Below are 17,356 nucleotides of genomic sequence, written 5' to 3'. Positions count from 1 at the left end.
AAAAGCAAACGTAAGTGTTAATATACGCAGTCAGCATAGACACCAAAGTAGAAATTCACTCAAATTCTATAGAATAATAATAATAAAATAATAATACTAGAATAATAATTTTAAATAGAATTTTAAATTTTAAATATTAAAAAAGTTTGAATTTTAAATTGTAATTTCTAAATAGTTGGGCACTTCAGCTATCTAGTTTACAGTATGCATCATACAATCAAATGAACTGCTTCCACACAGAGAATGTACTGTATTTTAATATTTTTGTCTTTTAACTGAACAACAACGGCAGTGATTGATATCCTAAAAATCAGAGAACATAGTGCTAATCCTAAAAGGGCAGCCAGACAGCACTACAGATTCCTGTAAATTAAGTAAATGTCTTCAAATGTTGAAAAATTAATTTACATCAGGAAACTTGATTGAAAAGGAACTGCATTCCACTATCACAGCCTCAACCCTTATTTTCTTAAGTCTTCTCATGGGTTAGCATGGAAATAATATTTAACAAAGAAAAGATAGAGAGCACAAGAGTGAAGGTATTCTTAAAATTTTATTTGGCTGTTACTAGTTAAGAGAACTGACAATTAAAATATAGGAAGTAAATGTTTTCTGCATCAAAGCCCGCAAGTTCTGAAAGCACTTACCCTAGTTTGCATTGTCTGCATATAGATATATAACTGAAGAAGCATGTAAACTGAAACACTTTTCATTCTGAAGAGCAGTTTCCTTAGATCTCATGAAGTACATGGACATATAATCACTTCAGTGATCTGTACTACACCTGACCTGTGAATAAAGAGTGGACATTCAGAATCTAATGTGGCAGAGCATATACTGTACATTCAGGGCAAGGTCTACACTACACAGGTTCAGGTAAGTCAATTTAAGTCAACCTAATTATGTTAGTGTCTATACTACAGCCTTCCTCCAGTTGATGTAAGTGCCTTACTATATCAGCATAACTCCACCTCCACAAGAGGCATATGGCTTATGTCGGTGTAGTTAGGATGATGCAGTGTCTGCATCCACACTGTTACTTACATCCTGTCTTGTCAATTTCATGCAGGCTCCTACCCTGAAATTGACAAGAAAGCTGGGAAGCCAAGCCCAGAGAAGCTGGACCCTGCTCCCGGCTGGGAGCTAGGGCAAGAAGCCCGGCAGCTGGACCCCACTCTGAGCTGGAAGTCAGGGTGAGACACTCAGGTGGTCCCCCCACCCCACCCCCACCGCACTCCCTGAGCCCTTAAATTGAAAAGGCTGCCTGGCTCCCAGTGGGGAACGGGGAGGTGAGAAGCCCCAACCAGCTTCCCCCCAATTCCCAGCAGGGAAATGGGAGATGAGAAGCCCAGGGCGGCTTCCCCACATCTTGGTAGGGAATGGGGAGCAGAGGGAGGGGGAGCCTGTGACACAGCCAGTCTCCTTGTAAGGAGCTGCCAGCAGAGCTGAGAGACCAGGCTCTCAGCTTCCCACACTGCCCCTATTAGGTCAGTGGAAGCGCTCAGGGTGAAGACGTGTACTACTGACACAAGGAGGGTAGTGTGGACATGCACCATCAGTAATTACTGCTGTGGATGTAAGTCAGCTAATATAGGTTGACCTACATTTCTAGCGTAGACATATCCTCAGTCAAAAGCTTCAGCTTTCCAATTTAACAAGCTGACTTCTGGTTAAATATACAAAGCAACAAGATTCAATTTTCCAATTTATTTAAAATAATTTGTTGATTTCAATAGCTGCACCTCTAAATTACAGTAAACATAGAAGGTAAAAGCAAGAATATTTTATTACATCATCAATATTTTAAAGCTTTAAGTATATGAAACAGAACAAATAGAAACAATGTGGTGACCACATAAGGATGAATATTGGGTTAAAGCTAGACCAAAACCCAATTCTTATGAGTGTTGCTTGCAGATTCTCAGTGTTGTGTTCTCAATTACTCATCTCAATTATAGTAATTTACTTTCTATCGTAAATCTCATTTCTGTGAAAAAAAAGGTGTCTGCAGGGTGAGCGCTTTTCCTCAAAAGGCTAATTTTTTATCAAAATGTGACTTTTTACTTTAACTAAGGCCCGGACTACTCTAAATAATTATATCGACCTAGCTACATTGCTCAGGGCTGTGAAAAATTTTGCTCCCTGAGAGCCGTAGTTATGGTTGCCAACCCTCCCAGATTGGCCGGGAGTCTTCCAGAATCGGTTTCAATCTCCCGGTGGCTACTGAAAGCCATCTGGGAGATTCTAAAATATGCCAAAGTCCGGTTGGCAGTGCAGCAGGGCTAAGGCAGGCTCCCTACCTGCCCTGGCTCTGTGTGGCTTCTGGAAGGGGCTGGCGTGTCCAGCAGCAGCTCCTAGGCGCAAGGGCGGCCAAGGGTCTCTGTACTCTACCCCTTCCCCGAGTGCCGACTATGCAGCTCCCCTTGGCCAGGTATAGCAGCCAAAGGGAGCTGCGGGGGCGGTGTGTGAGCCACCTGGCTGACCCTGAGCCTAGGAGCTGGACATGCTGGTCGCTTCCGGGAGCTGCCTGATGTAAGTGCTGCCGGCTGGAGCCCACACCCCTCACCCCCTCCCGCATCCCAACCTCCTTCCCCAGCCCTGAGCCGCCTCCCACACCCGAACTCCCTCCCAGATCCCACACTCGTTCCACACCCCAATCTCCTGCCCCAGCCCCGAGCCCCCTCCTGCACTCCAAACCCCTTATCCCCAGCCCCAACCCAGAGCCTGCACCCCCAGCCAGAGCCCTCACCCCCACAAACCCTAAACCCCAGGCCTAAGCCACCTCCCACACCCAAACTCCCCCACAGAGCCCGCACTCCCTCCTGCACACCAACTCCCTGCCCCAGACCTGAGCTCCCTGCCACACCCAAAATCCCAGAGCCTGCACCCCCTCCTGAACCCCAACCCCCTGCCCCAGGCTCAGCCTGAAGCCCCCTCCAACACTCCGAACCCCTCAGCCTCACCCCCCAGCCCAGAGCCCACACCCCAACCCCCTGCCCGGTGAAAGTGAGTGAGGGTGGGGAAGAGCGAGCCCTCACCATGGACCCAACTAGGTCGAGGGAAGCGGTGGATTAACTACCTCATTGTAAAGCACCTTCCATCAGCAAAGGAAGCACCTAAGATACGAGCATTACAGAGGCACAGTTGCAGCCCTGCAGCTCTGCTGCTGTAGCGCTTGTGGTGTACACACAGCCTAACCAGTGATTCCCAAACTTCTTTCCCCAGGATCCCTTTGGCATCTTACTAAGTGCCCTGGACCCTTTCATTTCCAGGGCTACCAGAACACCCCGCCCGTGCAGCATGGGAATGTCCCTGCTAGCGTCACCTCTCACACACAGTGCATGTGCAGTCACGCTGTATGGAGGACGCCATTTTGAGAGAAAAAATGGCATCCTCCATCCGGCAGAAGTGCCATCTGCTGTGTTCCGGCCCTGGCTCAAGGGTCAGACCCTGCATAACCCATGGCGGGAGCACAGACTGGGAACCACTGGCTTGAGTATTATTTCCAAGTTACCTCCTAACAAGGCAACTCTACAGCTAGTAAAGCTGACACATATAGCCATCAGCAGTAAATGGGAATTTTTTTAGTAGCAACTTGTAACCTATACATTTTCTATTTATATTAAAGACATTTTAAGCTAAAGTAAACTGTGTATTTAAACACACTTAGCAGATCAAAGGCTGCAGGTTCATATTTAGTCCCTGCAAAATTCTTTGTTCCTCTTAAGGCCATCAAATTCTGCCTCTTCAAAAGGTGTCTGAAAAGTGACTACTGCCAGCTGCAAAAAGTGGCATGAGTGAAGAAGTCTCTGTTTCTCTTCCATCAACCGTCAGACAGTATCTACAGCAAAGATGTCGGTCACCAACACATTTTATATATTTTTGTGACCCATGTGGTATTTTTACATTCTGCAGAATGCAATCTTTTTTTTTTTTTTTTTTTTGGCAAAGCAACACTTGAAAATGTTATGTAAGCAAAATGAGAAACAAAAGTGTACCTAAAACAACATTGGCTTCCTGAGTCTGCAGACAATTTGAAACAATGAAACAGAGAGCTGTGAACTCTTCTATCCCCATTAACTTCATTTGAGTGTTAACTCAAAAATCCAACAACAATACATGAAATGACAACATTACTCATTTCATCTCTCACCAGTAGAGTGAATGGATGATGAAGCGGGACAGGAATGAAGCCAAGGAGGGAGTTGCTGCAGGGGATAAAGGGCAGAAGGAAGAAAAGAGGGCACATGCAAAGAAATAGGGACAAGAAAAAAAAAAGCAGGGTTGTGAAGAAAGGGAAATATAGGGCTGAAATAGCACTGGTCCTAATGGAGAAAACATTTTCTCACTGTGCGATGCTGAATGTGTCAAAGTGCAGAACAGGTAATAAATAATGATAGCTCAAAGTTTAGTTAGTACATCAAGTCCACATTCTACCCTTGATCTGTAACAATCCTTCACATTGATATCAGTGAGATTCTGAGATAATCTCCTCCTTTAAGAGCCTGATCTCTCTTGTATAAAATGACAGCACATTCAGCCACTACTTGGCAACTTTGATACCTTGGTTCTTTTATCAAGTGCAACGTAACACCTGTAAGTAGGACACACAGAAAGGGGAAAAAGTTTAAAGAACTAGGAAATAAAATATACCCAGTATTAAATTGTGTCCCAAAAATCCAGTTAGTATCTAGATCCAGCACTTCCTACTATTCCAAACATGTCTTCAGCTCTCAGCCAAGTTAGTTTACTCCGTTAACTTTGGCAGTTTGTTTTCTATTCCAACCAGCTTGTGTATGAGGAAATTCTGCCTAAACTATTTATATGCTATGCTAGTCCCTTCCTCAGGTTGGAGTCCATGACCTCTTGCTTTCAAAATAGTAACTGTCTCAAGCAGCTTATCAGAATCAATCTGTTCCTTTCAGGATCTTAGAGATCTCAGTGAAATCATCCATGTTCTTTTTTCTAAGGAACACAGTTCAAGTCTAATATGTCTCCAACATACAAATATTGAAAAAATTATGTGAAGAGCGATAGAATTATTTAAAGTCAATTTAGAGGTAATAATTTCCTAAATAAGGGTGAACTTGAAAAAGAATATTCCAAGTGTGACATTAAAAGGTCTTTTTACAGTGCTGTGTCTCAGTTTGATAGTTTGATGCATGCTGAATTGCATATATAATACACTGGGTATTTTACTTGGGAGTGAGGGTGGTTACTGCTTCTTGAAAGGACTAGTACTTAATCCTCGCCAGAACAGATGGAGAGGTGGATTGGCAGGGAACACACATGCAGAATATACTGCTCATGATTATTGTTTAGGTCTATTCCCGAGCCAACATTCTTACACTGGGATTTCACTCCTCTGATTATTTTTGTTCTCTTTATGCTGAAGAACATGATCTTTGTGTAGGCCCATAAACCTAATCTAGCCAAGTCAATTTCCACGGTTTGACATTCTTATTACTCAGATGGGATACTTGGCTTATTACAATTTAGAAAAAAATGAGAAACAGCGGCTGAAAAAGGCACCTATGCTTAGAAGCAACATGATCAACAGCTGTTTATCAGACATGTGATTTTTTAAAATAAAAACTGCTGTACATGTAAACAGGAGATTCTTACTGGCATTTATTTCTTAATTTTGAAATTAGTTACTTGGTTTGCAAAGCTTTATTGCCCTCCATGAACTATACTGCTCTCCACAAGCTATCTTGCTCAATGGTGGGCAACCTGCGGCCTGTCAGGGTAATCCACTGGCGCGCCACCAGACCATTTGTTTACATTTGCACGACCGCCCACAGCTCCCAGTGGCCATGGTTCGCCGTTCCCAGCCAACGGGAGACGTGGGATGCAGGAAACTTTTACAGAATATGTACCCTCCACTTCCACATTCAAGTTTCTACTTCTTTTTCTGGTGACTTTTTAATCCCCTTGATACAACTATCAAGCACCAGTCCAAAGCAAACACAAAGCCAGGAAATGCAAACTCCTAACAGTGAACACATGAGAAACTGAAGTCTGAATTCTGCCAGAGTTCAGATTATAAACTGTTTTATGATGCACAAATTAAAATGCACACAAACGATTAACCTGCAACTGTAATAAATCTAGCTCTTAGGTGATTTAATAAACAGTCTGTAAGATATTTTCATATTAGTAACTTATCTTCAAAAATGCACTTTGGCATAGCTCATTAGAAATAAAAATACAGTTATTCACTCAACAGCACTGTTTTTGTAACCTATGTACTGGCAGACTACAAGCTCTGCCCTTGGGCCATATCAAGGCCTTGCACCAGAGGAAGTATTATGAGGAACCTGCCACAAGGTACATTCGTCATGTCATATACTACCCATTGTTCACACACAACTCCCATTTACATTAGCGGGTACAATGTGCACAGCTGGTGGGCAATAGGAATATAAGACTACACAAGAATTTTTCCATCATGAATGATATGGTTATTGCCAGCTGCCTGCCTTATTTCTGAATAAGTAGGCCCTTAATAGAATACTAAGCAGTAAAAGGTTTATTCTGCCTCTGCATTTCATGGCAGATATAAGTCCTGCTCATTTTTGTAAGGATCTGAAGTGGAAAGAGTGATCAAATAACAATCCCAGAGAAAGATGATGATGTCACTGAGATGTCACTCCTATAATAGAAAATATTTCAAAATGAAAAGGGACAAAAGTAAAAATCTTCTCAAAACGGAGTAACCATTAAAGCTAATCTGATGAAAACAAATGTAACAAATGAGCCAAGACAAAACATGAAATAGATTTACTTTCTTCATTCTTTCTATGAAAGATTTGCACCATTAAATATACATTAACCTTAAGCATTCTTAAAGTAGCAGTTGTTTTCTTTTTCACGCACTTTAAAGACAAGAAATGTTAAAAATACTGTCTCTAGGATCTCTTTATTTTATTTTGGCAACTCATCCTTTTATTGCTTTCTACATCACTTCCTGCAAATTGCTGACGGGATCCAGTCAGTTTATTCTCATTTAGCCCAATCACCACAGATGTGTGAAAGACACAAAAGAACAATCTAAGAATGTGTGGACAGTTTTAAAGCCACAAATGTGAAACTATTATAGCATGTGGCCTAAATTATTAGTGCAATCAGACAAAATAAACATTCCACAAATTAATTTAAATAAGGCAATTCAAAGAAAGTCAGTAAACATATAAGCATTTTCTACTTAGATTTGAGCCTGAATCATGTTATTACATTACTCATTCACTGAAATAGGATACATCAATTATACTAAAATTGGCATTATCAACTGTTCTGATCTCTCCCATGGTAAGAATTGGGCGAATGAAGTCACTCTTGCACTGGCTTAATTTTAAATCATTCCCAAAAATCTTTACCCACTAAGTAGTAGCACCTAGTAATGAGTCATGAGTAAATAAAATCTGGATTGTCCCAAATGGGCAGATGTATAGCACCAAGTTCAATATAACCACACATGTAAAAATGTAACAACTGGTTGTTATAAAAAAGTCACATTCCAAATCCCACAGAACACTGGCAGCCAGCTAAATATTGTTTGCTAATAATTTTTCCAAGTATTTCTACAATTTGAAAGCTTCAGTTTTCTTCTATTTTTCTCTACATGGAATCTACTAGCAATAAAAAGGGTGGTGTACTGTTTTACAAGACAATAATCTGGTTCCGTTATGAGGATAAACTACTCCACCTTCAGGTTTCCCCTCACTGGGGAACAAGATTATTATCTTGTTAAACAGCATGCCAGTTCTATTAATAGTAGCTTTTACAAGCACTTGTAAATCTGCCCTTGCTATTGCCTGCGCAAATCTATAACTATGGTACATTGTTTAACTATCACTCAGAAACACACACAAGAATGTGAATATGTTCAACTAGACCTCTGGTTATAAGACCTCTAGTCTTACCCAAATAAAACCTCACACTTTACATATTAATACCCAGGGTTTTAATCATTTAAATGTTCTAACCCACAGTTATAAAGGTAAAATAGCTAAATAGGTAACATTAAAACTACAAAGCACTACAGCTAAGCAACATTAAATGCCCAACTTAGTCCCAGAAATGCAACAACATTTAAAATTAAGGTTGATAGACCATCTTACACACACTGGTAGTGCAGCACATCTGACAGAGCCTGTAAAATTAATAACAATCTGGAGACCACCGTGCTACAGCAGGCTTATCACAGCTACTAAATATTCGTTGAAGAAAACATTTGTAGTTAATTTAAAGAAAAAACACTAAACTGCAGAACAAACCCTTTCCTTCAAATATGCCGTGTTGCTGTAGCCGTGCTGGTCCCAGGATATTAGAGAGAAAAGGTGGGTGACCAACAATGTGACCAACAATGTGAGAGAGAGAGAAGCTTTCTTTTCCTTAAAAGGCCTATATGAGCAAAACAGGTAATTAAACAATTCATACTTTAGACAGCTTGTAAAAGGGCATCCACAAATCAAGAGAGTTAAGAGAAGAGACAAAAAAGATTAGAAAGTTGGTGGAAATTATTTATGACATAATATAAAAAAAACCCCAAGTGTCTCCTCCCACTGTATCTGTCTGTCCCATGTAGATTTCATCATCAATGTTGACATTCCATTTATAAAAATCATCCCAACAGATTTTACAGATCTCCATTATTTAGTTTCACGTCTACTTCTTCTTTCCTGTAATCCTTCAATTTGTTTATACAGGTTTTAATATACTATTTGTCTACTTTCTGAGTTGCATAATTCCAGCTGCTGCCTTGTATTATACTTTCAGTTTACAGAGTATGTCTTTTTTGTCAGGGTTTTTATGTTGTTGTTGTGGCACAGAAAACTCCCCCTGCCACACCCCAACTAGTTTAAAACCTGTCTAACAAGACCTCCCAGTCTTCCTAAATGATCAGATTAACATCTCCAATACTCAAAGGTATTACATAGTGTTCTATGAACCCAAAGTCCTTTCCCCTATACAACCAGAATAAGGTTCTCAGTCTGTATTCTAATCTATACTACCTTGGAAAGCTAGAATCAGAGTAGCTGCCCAAGGAATACTTTTAATGTTGGGGCTTATACAAAATGTCCTTTTCTTGAACTTTCTGAGAACATTGTATTACAGAGACTTGACCACTTTCCTTGGACACTCTCTTACACCCACATTAGAGCCATCCTGAAGGATTCAAGGCTATATTTCACTTGTTTAACGTGGCAGTTAAAATATGGATTTTGCTTCTGCCAGTAACTTTTATTTGTTGACTTCTTACTAGGACAATGAGAGTGATAATCACTTCATCCAAGTATCCATTTTCAATTTGCCTCATGCTGGATAGAGAATTGCAACAACAGACCTTCTCTGTAAGGTAGGCACATTGAAAGGACTACGTTAATCCGGCCCGAGAACCACAGCCTCCTCAGCCATACAGTCATCTGTAATATCACTGGCACTCTCTCCTTCCTGTTCTCTATTATTCCTGGGAAGCAGTGGAAAAAGTGGGAAGGCAAATAGAAATCTCGCCCACCTTTGCAAGAGAGCATCCATCACCTCATATCCAGAGGCCTGACATATGGAGAGGCCAAAGGTGCTTCGGTGCAGAGATGCGAAGAGGTCCATCACCAGCCCACCAAACTGATTTACCATGAATGAAGATACTTCTGGGGGCAGGTTTCATTCTGCTTAATCCAACTTCTGCCTGGTGTTCATCATATCCTGGAAGGGCAGTGTGTATAGAAATAGGAAACTTTGCTCCATCCAGGATAGGATACGTTGATTTTCTCTCTGGGATCAGGCTGTTGGCGTTCTTCCTAGGTTTGTTTTGAAAATACCATAAGACAGTGACTGTCAGAGCCAGAACGAGCCTGTTATCCATGGAAGGAAGAGTGCTCTGAGACCTCAATAAATCACTATGTTCCAACCAGTGGATGCTGTGGTTTCCTCTTTCTTGTACCCAAATAAGCCCTCTCCCTGACCACTAGAGAAGACAGCCACTTTGCCTTCAGTAGTGACACAAAGTTGAATTCTGTTGTTATAAAATGAAGGCCAGGCAGGCTAGAAACTAGTAAATGGTGGTCCAAGAGACCCCTTACTCTCTTCTTGTTCTTCCACAACTGGGCAGTCCCCTCCATGGACAGCTGCTGTAGGGTGGAGATGGAGGGACAGGGTGAGGCATGACAACCTGCAGCAGCTGGGAACAACAGCCTGGGCATTAGGGTCTGATGACCCATGGTGGCATCAAGGGACAAAAACCCAATACTTTCCTAATCTTTTCTATACGGGAGGAAAATCCCCATTTCTCTATTATGATATCTTCTCAGGGAAGATAAGAAGGGGCAAATAGCTATAGCTTGACTAGGGCAACTGCAGACCCTCTTAAGCATAGTTTCACAGTACTCTGCCTGGAAGAATCTATCCTCTGGTTTGGATATGGAAGCAGAGGGAGAGAGTTTTGGCCCAAAGGCCCCTTACCACCACTCTCTGGCACTGGCCATTTTCATCCCATGTCCAGTACCCTCCATCCACAACCTCAGGGGAGAAAGCAATTGAGCCCACAACCCTCCGCTAGGCCCTTAGGCATGATTTTCCATCTGCCCTTCTGGTCCCATCTGCCACGCAAATGGGAAAAGGAAGGTTTGCTCCTAAAGATGGCTATTCCACTACTGCCTACCTCTATTCCTGTCTGGGAAAGGGGAGCTCAGGGGGCAAATGCACTCTGCTTACAGAGCCAACTGAGCACCCCAGTGAGACATTTGATAAATAGAGAAGTAGGAGATACAGGTCTTTCCTTTTGCCTCCGGATTTTCTTGGCTTAGCTCACTCCCTGAAGTATGAAGGGGTCCCTTCTGCCATCTCAAAAGGGGAAGTAATTTGGGGAGACGCTCCCAAAAATAAAATGCAGCCCTGGAACACTGCTGGGAGTTAGATGGACACATTATTAAACAGAAGTCTTAGTCAGAAATTCAAAATAAAAAGGTTGACATTTTCCCAGAAAAGCTCTGCAGTAGGAAGGTGTGACCGGGGTCCTAGTGGGGAGCCAGTTGTGGTCACCCAATTAGGGTGAACTGCAAAGAATGGGGCAGATAATCCCCAAAATGCTGGTGAATATTCCAATACTTAGATTTACCAAGCCAGACTAAAACAGCTTTATTACCTTACTGGTTATTCAGAAGTCCAAACAACACAGTTCCCTTAAAGTGGCCCAGCCTCAGGCCTATATCCAGGTACCCATGTCAAATATGCTGAAAATTTCTGTAAATCTTATTTCATCATATAAAAGAAAAGGTTCTACCAATCCCAAAGGATCGGACACATTACCTCCCAGGTTAATTAATGTTTCAGATCTTGCTCAAATACATGCTACAGCCAATTCTTATTAACTAAACTAAATTTTATTAAAAAACAAAAGAGCATGGTTAAAAGATCAATATATATATATATAGACATGAGCTCGATTTATTGAGGTTCAGAGTCATAGCAGAGATGGTGAGCTTTGTAGTTGTAAAGAGTTCTTTCAGAAATAATTCATAGTTTATAGTCCAATGTCCAAATATCATATTCAGGGCATCCAGGAATAGAGGCTGCTGGACCCCGTTGACCACCCCGCTCTCCCTGGGGCTCGGGCTGCCAGCCCCAACCACCCTAACCCCGCTCTCCCTGGGGCTCGGGCTGCCAGCCCCAACCACCCTAACCCCGCTCTCCCTGGGGCTCGGGCTGCCAGCCCCAACCACCCTAACCCCGCTCTCCCTGGGGCTCGAGCTGTCTGCCCTGCAACTGCGTCCCACCTGCTGCCTCCAACACCCGGGGTCCTCTGGCCGCCGTGAGTGACATTTTTCTGGCCAACCCCCTGCAACGTTCTGCGAACCCCAAAAACCCCTCCAACGCATTATTAAGGATCTACAACCTATCCTGAAGGATGACCCAACACTCTCAAAAATCTTGGGAGACAGGCCAGTCCTTGCCTACACACAGCCCCCCAACCTGAAGCAAATACTCACCAGCCACCACACACCACACAACAGAACCACTAACCCAGGAACCTATCCTTGCAACAAAGCCCGTTGCCAACTGTGCCCACATATCAATTCAGGGGACACCATCATAGGGCCTAATAACATCAGCCACACTATCAGAGGCTCGTTCACCTGCACATCCACCAATGTGATATATGCCATCATGTGCCAGCAATGCCCCTCTGCCATGTACGTTGGTCAAACTGGACAGTCTCTACGTAAAAGAATAAATGGACACAAATCAGATGTCAAGAATTATAACATTCACAAACCAGTCGGAGAACACTTCAATCTCTTTGGTCACTCGATTACAGACATGAAAGTTGCGATATTTCAGCAAAAAAACTTCAAAACCAGACTCCAGCGAGAGACTGTTGAATTGGAATTTATTTGCAAATTGGATACAATTAATTTAGGCTTGAATAGAGACTGGGAGTGGCTAAGTCATTATGCAAGGTAACCTATTTCTCCTTGTTTTTTCCTACCCCTCCCCCCCCCCCCAGACGTTCTTGTTAAACCCTGGATTTGTGCTGGAAATGGTCCAACTTGATTATCATACACATTGTAAGGAGAGTGATCACTTTAGATAAGCTATTACCAGCAGGAAAGTGGAGTGGGGGGGAGAGAAAACCTTTTGTAGTGGTAAACACCCATTTTTTCATGCTTTGTGTGTATAAAAAGATCATCTATACTTTCCACAGTATGCATCTGACAAAGCGAGCTGTAGCTCATGAATGCTTATGCTCAAATAAATTGGTTAGTCTCTAAGGTGCCACAAGTACTCCTTTTCTTACTGCAGTCTTATGCATCAGTATACCCAAATTTGGAGATTTTTAAGGACATAGTGCAAGAGGAATTTGTGCACTCTGGCTTTTACTGTATTTGGATGCATAACCGGACAGTATTTAAACTTAAAAAGCAAGGGACAGTAGAAATAGAAGTAGTAGTGGGTATGGTTTGTACCAATTGTTAGCAACAATTAATTGAGAGTGGGATTTTCAAAAGCGCTCACAACTGGCTGAACTCTACTCCCAACATAGTCAGTGGTAAGAATCCCACTGACTTCAATGGATGTACAGTAATATTAGGCCAACACTTTCGAAAATGCCAGCCTTAATCTTCACTGTGCCTAGAAATCATAAAATATAAACTATTTAATTCAAACAACATAAGCATCTTGCAGAGTTCTGAACTCTTGTATAACTGAAAAGGAGTACTTGTGGCACCTTAGAGACTAACCAATTTATTAGAGCATAAGCTTTCGTGAGCTACAGCTCACTTCCTCAGATGCATATCGTGGAAACTGCAGCAGGCTTTATATATACACAGAGAATATGAAACAATACCTATTCCCACCCCACTGTCCTGCTGGTAATAGCTTATCTAAAGTGATCATCAGGTAGGCCATTTCCAGCACAAATCCAGGTTTTCTCACCCTCCACCCCCCCACACAAATTCACTCTCCTGCTGGTGATAGCCCATCCAAAGTGACAACTCTTTACACAATGTGCATGACAATCAAGTTGGGCTATTTCCTGCACAAATCCAGGTTCTCTCACATCCCCCCCACCCCCATACACACACAAACTCACTCTCCTGCTGGTAATAGCTCATCCAAACTGACCACTCTTCAAGTTAAAATCCAAGTTAAACCAGAACATCTGGGGGGGGGGGGTAGGAAAAAACAAGAGGAAACAGGCTACCTTGCATAATGACTTAGCCACTCCAAGTCTCTATTTAAGCCTAAATTAATAGTATCCAATTTGCAAATGAATTCCAATTCAGCAGTTTCTCGCTGGAGTCTGGATTTGAAGTTTTTTTGTTTTAAGATAGCGACCTTCATGTCTGTGATCGCGTGACCAGAGAGATTGAAGTGTTCTCCGACTGGTTTATGAATGTTATAATTCTTGACATCTGATTTGTGTCCATTTATTCTTTTACGTAGAGACTGTCCTGTTTGACCAATGTACATGGCAGAGGGGCATTGCTGGCACATGATGGCATATATCACATTGGTGGATGTGCAGGTGAACTTGTATAACTGGTTCATTAAGGGATTCCCCACCCTTCGGTCCTATCCTCAATTGCAAAGATACTGTGTGTGTTACTTCCTACCCCATCATGGACTAAGAGTAACCCTCACCCCAGCAGGGAAAGGCTAGATGTGGATCCCTCTAGAACCAACCAATACCATTGCATTCACAAGGCAGAATGACTCACTAGATAGGAGGCTAAGCCTTATACCTACTGGGATCGATTCTCTGCAGCCTTGCACTTGTGCAGTTATTTACACCTGTGCAAAGCAAGTGTAAAAGGCTACCAATCCATACGTCTCTATTCTCACCAGTATTCTATAGCCAGGCACATAGGCAGAAATGACACAACCTACAAGGCAGTGGAGAACCAGGCCTGTCTATTCTGCCTACAAGTTCAGAGTACTGCAAACAGTTGTTTTCTGCAGTTACTGACAAAATGGAAGAAAAGAAAGAAAAGTGAGGGTCTGATTACAAAGTTAGAAATTAGTTCCCCCCGCCAAACTCCATTAGGCAACATCTCCACCCATTCCCGCAAGAGCTATTACAGGACTTGATCCTACAATACAAATCCCGGTGCTTGTAATGCCAGGAGGTGATTGGTGCACATGATGCAATAAGGGGGTTTAACAAAATTGTCTATTGCTTTGCAGGACTCTTTTCGCTTTCAATTAATGGAATAAAGATTGCTTTCAAACCAACATGATTCTTTTATTAAAAGACAACAGTCGGAGGAGAGAGTCAAACAAAAAAATCATCAGCAGGGTGGGGGATAGGGAAAGGGAAGAAGGTCTCAGGAGGAGTCATCCTGGGACGGCTAAAGATTTGTGTATGTCCAGGGCTCATATCCAACCTTCTCCTTTGGAGTACAGTCAGCGGCTGCTGTACTTCAGCAGGGCCAAACTGCAGAGGGATGGGTGTTGAGTGCAGTGGGTACTGGGGGTCCGCAGGGCTGGACTGTGAGAGGGGAGGAGTGGAATGCCGCGGGTATACACTGGAGCCAGGGGGTTGATAAGAGTGTTTTGGCAGTGTCTGGGGGTGCATGGGAAAGAGTTTTGCGACAGTGGCTGCAGGGAAGGGCGGGCACAGAGCTGCTCAGTTTGAAGAGCTAGTATCGCCTGGAGCATGTCTGCTTGGCGCTCCATAACACTTAAAAGCTGCTCCATGGCTTCATTCTGGCGTGCTGTGTTCTCCTTTCAGTCCCTCTACTCCTTCAATTCCTGTTTCTCGGCAGCGGAGTGCATCATAACATTAAGCAGAAAGTCCTCCTTAGTTCTTCTTGGCCACTTTCTAATTCTGCACAGCTATTCAACCGCCAATAACAAAGAGGGAGGCTGTGCTCAAAAGGTCATCTCTGTGAAGTTTAAATGCAACATTTTACAGAAGCAGTATTGTTTGCAACACAGACAACACTGATTCAGTGATTTAAAACACTGCCAGTACTCATACACCTGTCATTAACTGGCTGACCCCAGGAAAGCACACGTGAGCCACAAGACTGCAAAAATGGTGAGTATCTACAGGGGCAAGGTAAATCACTCTTCCCGGACCCTGCTGTACACTGGGCACGTGGCTCTTGGGGAAAGCCAGCACTGTAGGTTGGGGCCTAATAATCATTCCTGTCCCCACACTTTCCACAGGAGGTGATCATTATGAAAGATATCTCAGTGTTGAGGGTGAGCAGGGACTCAAGGGAGGGTCCTCTCCAAACTTGAAGCTTCCGCCCTGGCCCCTATGTGGCTCACCTGTGAGCAGCAATGCCCCCCTCCCCCGTGACGGCACAGTGGTGAGGGAAAGTTACTGTTAATGGTGCAAGAAACAAAGCAGCTCTGCTGAAGAACCTGCAGCAGCGGATTGCCCAGTATCTCCACGAGAGTTTCCTGGACAACTCTGAGGTAGATTCCTGTGAAGTGAGGGAGTCAATCAACAGCCTGTTCCACCGCTCAGACTAGGCATGCGGTGGAAGACAAGCATGCTTTCTGCAACCCCCCTGCCCCCAATAACTCACTTCAGCAATTCCCAAAATCAGATCCACTTAGCAGGGGCCTCCTGTCCTGTTTGTGTTTCACCAAGATCCCACAGCTGTGACTGGCTAGCCTCCTCCAGGGTAGAAAAGAGCTCCTGGCTGCATGCATCTCTGGTCTCCGAGTCATCCCCTGCCTCTGGATCTCCCTCCCCCTCCACATCCTCATCCAAGATTTCCTCCTCCTGCCTCAGTCCACTCTCGACTGGTACGCAAGCCACCAAAGAAGCCACAGTGGTCTTCACAGTGGAGGTGGGGTCACTGCCAAGTATCGCGTCCAGCTCTTTGTAGAACTGGCAGCTTGTGGGCACAGCACCGGAGTGACAGTTTGCCTCCCGCACCTTGGGGTAGGCGTTCTGCAGCTCCTTCACTTTGACCCTGCACTGCAATGTGTCCAGATCATAGCTCCTTTCTGTCATGCATTGTGAAATCTGTCCATAGGTATCATAATTCCTACGTCTGGAGCACAGCTGGGACTGGACAGCCTCCTCTCCCCAAACGCTGATGAGGTCCAGCAGCTTGGCATTGCTCCAAGCGGGGTATCGTCTGGTGCATGGAGCAGGCATGGCCACCTGGAAAGATGCACGCATCACCAAGCAAACAGGAAGGGGACTTTCAAATTTTCTACAGGGTGGGGATGACAGTTGGTCACCTGAGGGCAGAGTAGTAGAGTTCAAACCGATGACCAGAGAGGTGAGAACAGGTATTGTGGGCACCTCACAGAGGCCAATCACAGCACTGTAATCGACCACAGTGTCTACACTGGTACCGCAGCGCAGTAGCCCTGGCGCAGAAAACTGTATGCCTCTCGTTGTGGTTTTCTTAAAGCGCTACAACTGCGCAGTTTCTGCGCACTAAGTGGCTCGGCAGTGTGTACACAAACTTGCCACTGTAGACAGGGCCTAAGACTCTGGGAGAGGAAACTGCACTAAACACTTAATAAATAATCCACAAAATCTCACCTAATGCTCTTAGGTGAAGCCTTTGGTCTCACTGTCAGCCAGTAACACTTGCAGTAGCTCAAGAGTGATGGTGTTCCCCCCCACAGGGCAGACTTAACAGCTCAGCCTGGGCCAGCTGACAGTTTGAGTGCATGAATGATGGAAGATCAAGCAAGCATTTCATTAAGCAAAGTCTTTATCTCTTTCAGTCAGAACACATCATTTGCAAAACCAGGAAGGGATCAAAGTGCTATACAATGGAACCCTTAGCTGAAGGCCTGTTGGAGAACACACTGTACACCATCTTGCCCACAGTTATCCAGAGTTAGACCTTGTTGGCTGGTAGCCATTTCT

The 17,356-nt window shown here is 43.6% G+C and overlaps 1 protein-coding gene across 1 annotated transcript in view; it reads right to left on the bottom strand.

Annotated features, from left to right (window-relative positions):
• KIAA1671 (KIAA1671 ortholog) overlaps positions 1-17,356 on the bottom strand; it is a 160,392-nt gene that overhangs the window by 123,002 nt on the left and 20,034 nt on the right. Inside the window, exon 2 of the mRNA XM_073313248.2 lies at positions 648-789. The gene's annotated coding sequence lies outside the window, so the exon portion shown is untranslated. The remainder of the gene's footprint in view (positions 1-647; positions 790-17,356) is intronic.

The sequence above is a fragment of the Lepidochelys kempii genome, chromosome 15, assembly GCF_965140285.1.
Source record: "Lepidochelys kempii isolate rLepKem1 chromosome 15, rLepKem1.hap1, whole genome shotgun sequence".
Taxonomy (NCBI): domain Eukaryota; kingdom Metazoa; phylum Chordata; order Testudines; family Cheloniidae; genus Lepidochelys; species Lepidochelys kempii.
This window is presented reverse-complemented; position numbering and strand designations above follow the sequence as displayed.